General features: G+C 49.6%; 2 pseudogenes; both read left to right on the forward strand.

Moving 5' to 3' along the window:
• The first annotated feature begins 263 nt into the window (after positions 1 to 263).
• Positions 264 to 476, forward strand: LOC124719876 (annotated as a pseudogene).
• A 3,265-nt stretch (positions 477 to 3,741) lies between these two features.
• LOC124719890 lies at positions 3,742 to 3,954 on the forward strand (annotated as a pseudogene).
• The last annotated feature ends 2,361 nt before the right edge of the window (positions 3,955 to 6,315 follow it).

The raw sequence follows: 6,315 nt of genomic DNA on the forward strand, positions 1-6,315 counted from the left end.
TCGCCAGTTCGTTTGAGTGTGCTGCGTCGCTGTTTTTTTTTTATTTTGCCTTCATTTCTGTCTTTATTTATTTCTTTCTATTTAGTTTTTAAATCATCACTTGCCTCACACCTGCAGAGGGAGGTGTGTTTCTGAGTAGTGTGTCGTCGCCCCCTGAGGCATAGCAGAGTATGCCTCCGCTTTTATTTTCGGTTTATGGCAATAAGTCTTGCTACTAACAACACCCTGCTTTACGTGCTGCGTCGACACTAGAGGATGGCGGCATTTTTGGAGAGGAAAAGGTAGGGCTATAGGGGAGGTAGGAGGGAAAAAAAGTGTAGTATCTGTTCTTATCAGCTTAATATCTGATACGTCCTGCATCACACGACCAGAATATTAAACTCATTTTTGGCTTCTGACGGAGTGCTAGGGGCTTGCTCCACCTCTGTAGCGGGTTGGCCCGGCATTGCAGTACCGCCGGGATCGGCCCACCTAAAATTAATTAAAACACAGCCTGAAATGGGTTAACATTCTGCAGTGATCAGATATTCCGCTGGTAGCAAAACTTGTCGTAGTTGTTGATGTGCCCAGTAGTTAGTTGCTTACACACCACGATTTCTTTTAATTAATTTAAGATTATCTTAAGTAATTTTTTTTTTTTTTGTGGTTAGCCGGACCGCACTTGCAGCCGCATTACGCTAGGCTGGTAATTTATGGGGGCACAGGACAGTGCCTTCGGATGCCTCGTTAGCGTCTCTTATGGTCTGGTCACAGATAATTTTAATTAAATTGTTTGGAGTTATAACCTTAGCTCCTCGCGAACGTCGTCGTCGTCGCCGCCGCACGCACGCAGAATACGTGTGTACACACGCACACACACATATGCAGTAGGTGGTGGACGACGTAAGCAGTCGGCTAGGTGTAGCTCGCGCCAGTATAGCTCGCACCGGCCTGACGCTGCTGTGGGGCGGCCTCACGGCTTCTCCACTGCCCTGGCAGCTAGCGGCGTTCAAATAGGAGTCGCAGTTTACTCCTCGACATGGAGGGTAGTACTGGGCTGTTGACGAGTGCTCTCGTATATTGTCGTTCCTTCCGGCACTTGCTTTTGCGATGTTTTCGACGGTTGCCTGTTGCCATATCAGCCCGCACCACCGTATGTCACTCCCTCATGTGGAACGCACACGCTGCAAGCATTTAGGCCCTGACACTGCGGTTTTTCATCTCTGGCGGTACTCCGCAAGGATACCGCCCTTCGATTGTGCCATTCCAGCACTAATCGAAGTGCTAGGTTTTCCGGCCTGTTAGGAGACCGCTTCTGCAAAATGTGCGAGGAGATTTTTGCTGGTTGCGAGCTACCCGCCGATTTTCTAGCTGTACGTATTGGCTTTAATCCAAAGGTCACAGGTCACTGATGGGCTAAAGACGTACGTCCCATCACCGTTCTTAACACTGATTATAAGTTGGTGGCACGAAGTGTGGCTTCACGTCTTAAACAGGGAATGAATAAGGTACTTTGTCCCACTCAATCATGTGGCGTTTCGAATCGAACCACCTTCACCGCTGCTTCTATATACCGTGATGCTGTCTTACTCACCCACCGCCGACGCTCGAACCCCGGCTGCAATTGATCCCTAGATTTCGCCGGTGCCTCCGATAGGGTCTCCCATCCTACCTGCTGGCCGTTATGTAGCGGATGGGTTTCGGGGAGCACTTCATAAGAGTCATCCGGCACTTCTTGGATGGAGCAAATTCCACAATCATTGTGAACGGTTGCAGATCACGACCAATTCCCATCAGACGATCAGTTCGACAAGGGTGTCCCTTGTCAGTGTATTTTATCGCTTTGGCGCTGTACCCCATGCTGCGTGACATCGGACGGATGGTCGATGGTGTTCCTTTCCCAGGCGTCACCTTCCGCAGTGTGGCGTAGGCGGATGGTGTAGGTGTGTTTGTAGCAAACGCCAGGGACATCGATTCGGTTCGCCGAGTCCTCCACGTTTATGAACGAGCATCCGGTGCCATGTTAAAATCCAACAAAATGGTGCTAATCCCACTAGGACCACGATCATTGACCATCGAACGCCCATGCTACCGGATTGTAGGGGAACAACGTATCTTGGGTCTTGAGGTGACTGCCTGTCCACAGCGCATGTTAACACTCACGTGCAGGCGGATTCTCACGCGCATCAGAGGACTTTGCGTGAGTCACACTGATCAACGACTCGACCTCCATCAACGAATCCAACTGATTAATACTTACATCCTATCACGTGCATGGTATGTAGCACAACTCCTTACGCTACCGAAACAAACCAGCAGAGCCATCTCACAAACAGTATATTGCCTATTGTGGCGGCGTGCACTATTCAAAGTTGATGCACAGACTTGTACACTGCCAAAAGTCGATAGTCGCCTTGGACTCATTGACTTTCCCCACAAATGTGCGGCAATCCTGATTCACCGTATTGCCACTTTGCGTGGGATTGACCCAGGTGGGACAACAGCGGTGCTTTTCGACCGTTATCGCCTACAATCGGCGCGTGCACCAGTATGCTTGACACATATTCCATTCCGGATGACGACAGTCAAGGACTATCACCTCAATCAAAGTTACATCCTAGCAGTGGCCACCGACAAGGCACGCACATCGAAGTGCCTTTACTAGGCGCTTCGAGGCCAGCTCACACCACACAAATTGGAGGACAGACGACCGTCGGTCATCTGGCACCACGCTTGGGCTAATATCAACCACCTAGCCCTTCCCACAGAAGTTTCAGCGCTATGGTATCGCGTTGTAAACAATTTAATACCCACTAATCATCGCCTGGCGGCCATCCTCCTATGGCCCTCGGCTGCTTGCGGCCGATGTGGTGACGTAGACACCAGAGAGCATCGTCTCCTATGCCCTCACGTCACAGAAGTGTGGGACCTTGCACGTGTGCTATTAACGCTGATCGGTGGGACTACACTGGACTATGTGTCAGTCGACTGGTTCCTTAACCCTGGTATTCAGACCAACCCCCGAACACGACGTAACGCAATGGTGTGTCTCTTGGGCCAAACCATTTTCACGATCTATGACCTTTGCCTCGCAGATGCTGTCTCTTTCATGGACTACCTTTGGAGCCAGCATCGCCTGGCGGAATCTGACCGGAAATATACCATTACTTTTGCAAGATTTCTTAAAGTTGCAATGGTTCATGGTTATCAAAAGGTGTTCCGGGCTAACTAAGGCACCTCGTATAAGAATTGCCTGAGTGTACCCCTGGATCTTTGTCACTCGGACTTTCAAACTACCCTTGACTTACCCATACCCCAGATTTGATATTGGCCTTCTGGGCATCACTAGAGTAGACTGTTCTGTGATACTGATAATATGGAAATTGGTAACATGCGAATTGTGTGAACCTTGTATGAAAAATTATTGGAAAATTGGAAAACGCATAATCTATCTTAGAGGATTATTACTTTGTTAATTCTATGGGCGATGGGATTATCTCGCCAGTTCGTTTGAGTGTGCTGCGTCGCTGTTTTTTTTTTATTTTGCCTTCATTTCTGTCTTTATTTATTTCTTTCTATTTAGTTTTTAAAATCATCACTTGCCTCACACCTGCAGAGGGAGGTGTGTTTCTGAGTAGTGTGTCGTCGCCCCCTGAGGCATAGCAGAGTATGCCTCCGCTTTTATTTTCGGTTTATGGCAATAAGTCTTGCTACTAACAACACCCTGCTTTACGTGCTGCGTCGACACTAGAGGATGGCGGCATTTTTGGAGAGGAAAAGGTAGGGCTATAGGGGAGGTAGGAGGGAAAAAAAGTGTAGTATCTGTTCTTATCAGCTTAATATCTGATACGTCCTGCATCACACGACCAGAATATTAAACTCATTTTTGGCTTCTGACGGAGTGCTAGGGGCTTGCTCCACCTCTGTAGCGGGTTGGCCCGGCATTGCAGTACCGCCGGGATCGGCCCACCTAAAATTAATTAAAACACAGCCTGAAATGGGTTAACATTCTGCAGTGATCAGATATTCCGCTGGTAGCAAAACTTGTCGTAGTTGTTGATGTGCCCAGTAGTTAGTTGCTTACACACCACGATTTCTTTTAATTAATTTAAGATTATCTTAAGTAATTTTTTTTTTTTTTGTGGTTAGCCGGACCGCACTTGCAGCCGCATTACGCTAGGCTGGTAATTTATGGGGGCACAGGACAGTGCCTTCGGATGCCTCGTTAGCGTCTCTTATGGTCTGGTCACAGATAATTTTAATTAAATTGTTTGGAGTTATAACCTTAGCTCCTCGCGAACGTCGTCGTCGTCGCCGCCGCACGCACGCAGAATACGTGTGTACACACGCACACACACATATGCAGTAGGTGGTGGACGACGTAAGCACTCGGCTAGGTGTAGCTCGCGCCAGTATAGCTCGCACCGGCCTGACGCTGCTGTGGGGCGGCCTCACGGCTTCTCCACTGCCCTGGCAGCTAGCGGCGTTCAAATAGGAGTCGCAGTTTACTCCTCGACATGGAGGGTAGTACTGGGCTGTTGACGAGTGCTCTCGTATATTGTCGTTCCTTCCGGCACTTGCTTTTGCGATGTTTTCGACGGTCGCCTGTTGCCATATCAGCCCGCACCACCGTATGTCACTCCCTCATGTGGAACGCACACGCTGCAAGCATTTAGGCCCTGACACTGCGGTTTTTCATCTCTGGCGGTACTCCGCAAGGATACCGCCCTTCGATTGTGCCATTCCAGCACTAATCGAAGTGCTAGGTTTTCCGGCCTGTTAGGAGACCGCTTCTGCAAAATGTGCGAGGAGATTTTTGCTGGTTGCGAGCTACCCGCCGATTTTCTAGCTGTACGTATTGGCTTTAATCCAAAGGTCACAGGTCACTGATGGGCTAAAGACGTACGTCCCATCACCGTTCTTAACACTGATTATAAGTTGGTGGCACGAAGTGTGGCTTCACGTCTTAAACAGGGAATGAATAAGGTACTTTGTCCCACTCAATCATGTGGCGTTTCGAATCGAACCACCTTCACCGCTGCTTCTATATACCGTGATGCTGTCTTACTCACCCACCGCCGACGCTCGAACCCCGGCTGCAATTGATCCCTAGATTTCGCCGGTGCCTCCGATAGGGTCTCCCATCCTACCTGCTGGCCGTTATGTAGCGGATGGGTTTCGGGGAGCACTTCATAAGAGTCATCCGGCACTTCTTGGATGGAGCAAATTCCACAATCATTGTGAACGGTTGCAGATCACGACCAATTCCCATCAGACGATCAGTTCGACAAGGGTGTCCCTTGTCAGTGTATTTTATCGCTTTGGCGCTGTACCCCATGCTGCGTGACATCGGACGGATGGTCGATGGTGTTCCTTTCCCAGGCGTCACCTTCCGCAGTGTGGCGTAGGCGGATGGTGTAGGTGTGTTTGTAGCAAACGCCAGGGACATCGATTCGGTTCGCCGAGTCCTCCACGTTTATGAACGAGCATCCGGTGCCATGTTAAAATCCAACAAAATGGTGCTAATCCCACTAGGACCACGATCATTGACCATCGAACGCCCATGCTACCGGATTGTAGGGGAACAACGTATCTTGGGTCTTGAGGTGACTGCCTGTCCACAGCGCATGTTAACACTCACGTGCAGGCGGATTCTCACGCGCATCAGAGGACTTTGCGTGAGTCACACTGATCAACGACTCGACCTCCATCAACGAATCCAACTGATTAATACTTACATCCTATCACGTGCATGGTATGTAGCACAACTCCTTACGCTACCGAAACAAACCAGCAGAGCCATCTCACAAACAGTATATTGCCTATTGTGGCGGCGTGCACTATTCAAAGTTGATGCACAGACTTGTACACTGCCAAAAGTCGATAGTCGCCTTGGACTCATTGACTTTCCCCACAAATGTGCGGCAATCCTGATTCACCGTATTGCCACTTTGCGTGGGATTGACCCAGGTGGGACAACAGCGGTGCTTTTCGACCGTTATCGCCTACAATCGGCGCGTGCACCAGTATGCTTGACACATATTCCATTCCGGATGACGACAGTCAAGGACTATCACCTCAATCAAAGTTACATCCTAGCAGTGGCCACCGACAAGGCACGCACATCGAAGTGCCTTTACTAGGCGCTTCGAGGCCAGCTCACACCACACAAATTGGAGGACAGACGACCGTCGGTCATCTGGCACCACGCTTGGGCTAATATCAACCACCTAGCCCTTCCCACAGAAGTTTCAGCGCTATGGTATCGCGTTGTAAACAATTTAATACCCACTAATCATCGCCTGGCGGCCATCCTCCTATGGCCCTCGGCTGCTT

The sequence above is a fragment of the Schistocerca piceifrons genome, chromosome 1, assembly GCF_021461385.2.
Source record: "Schistocerca piceifrons isolate TAMUIC-IGC-003096 chromosome 1, iqSchPice1.1, whole genome shotgun sequence".
Taxonomy (NCBI): Eukaryota; Metazoa; Arthropoda; class Insecta; order Orthoptera; family Acrididae; genus Schistocerca; species Schistocerca piceifrons.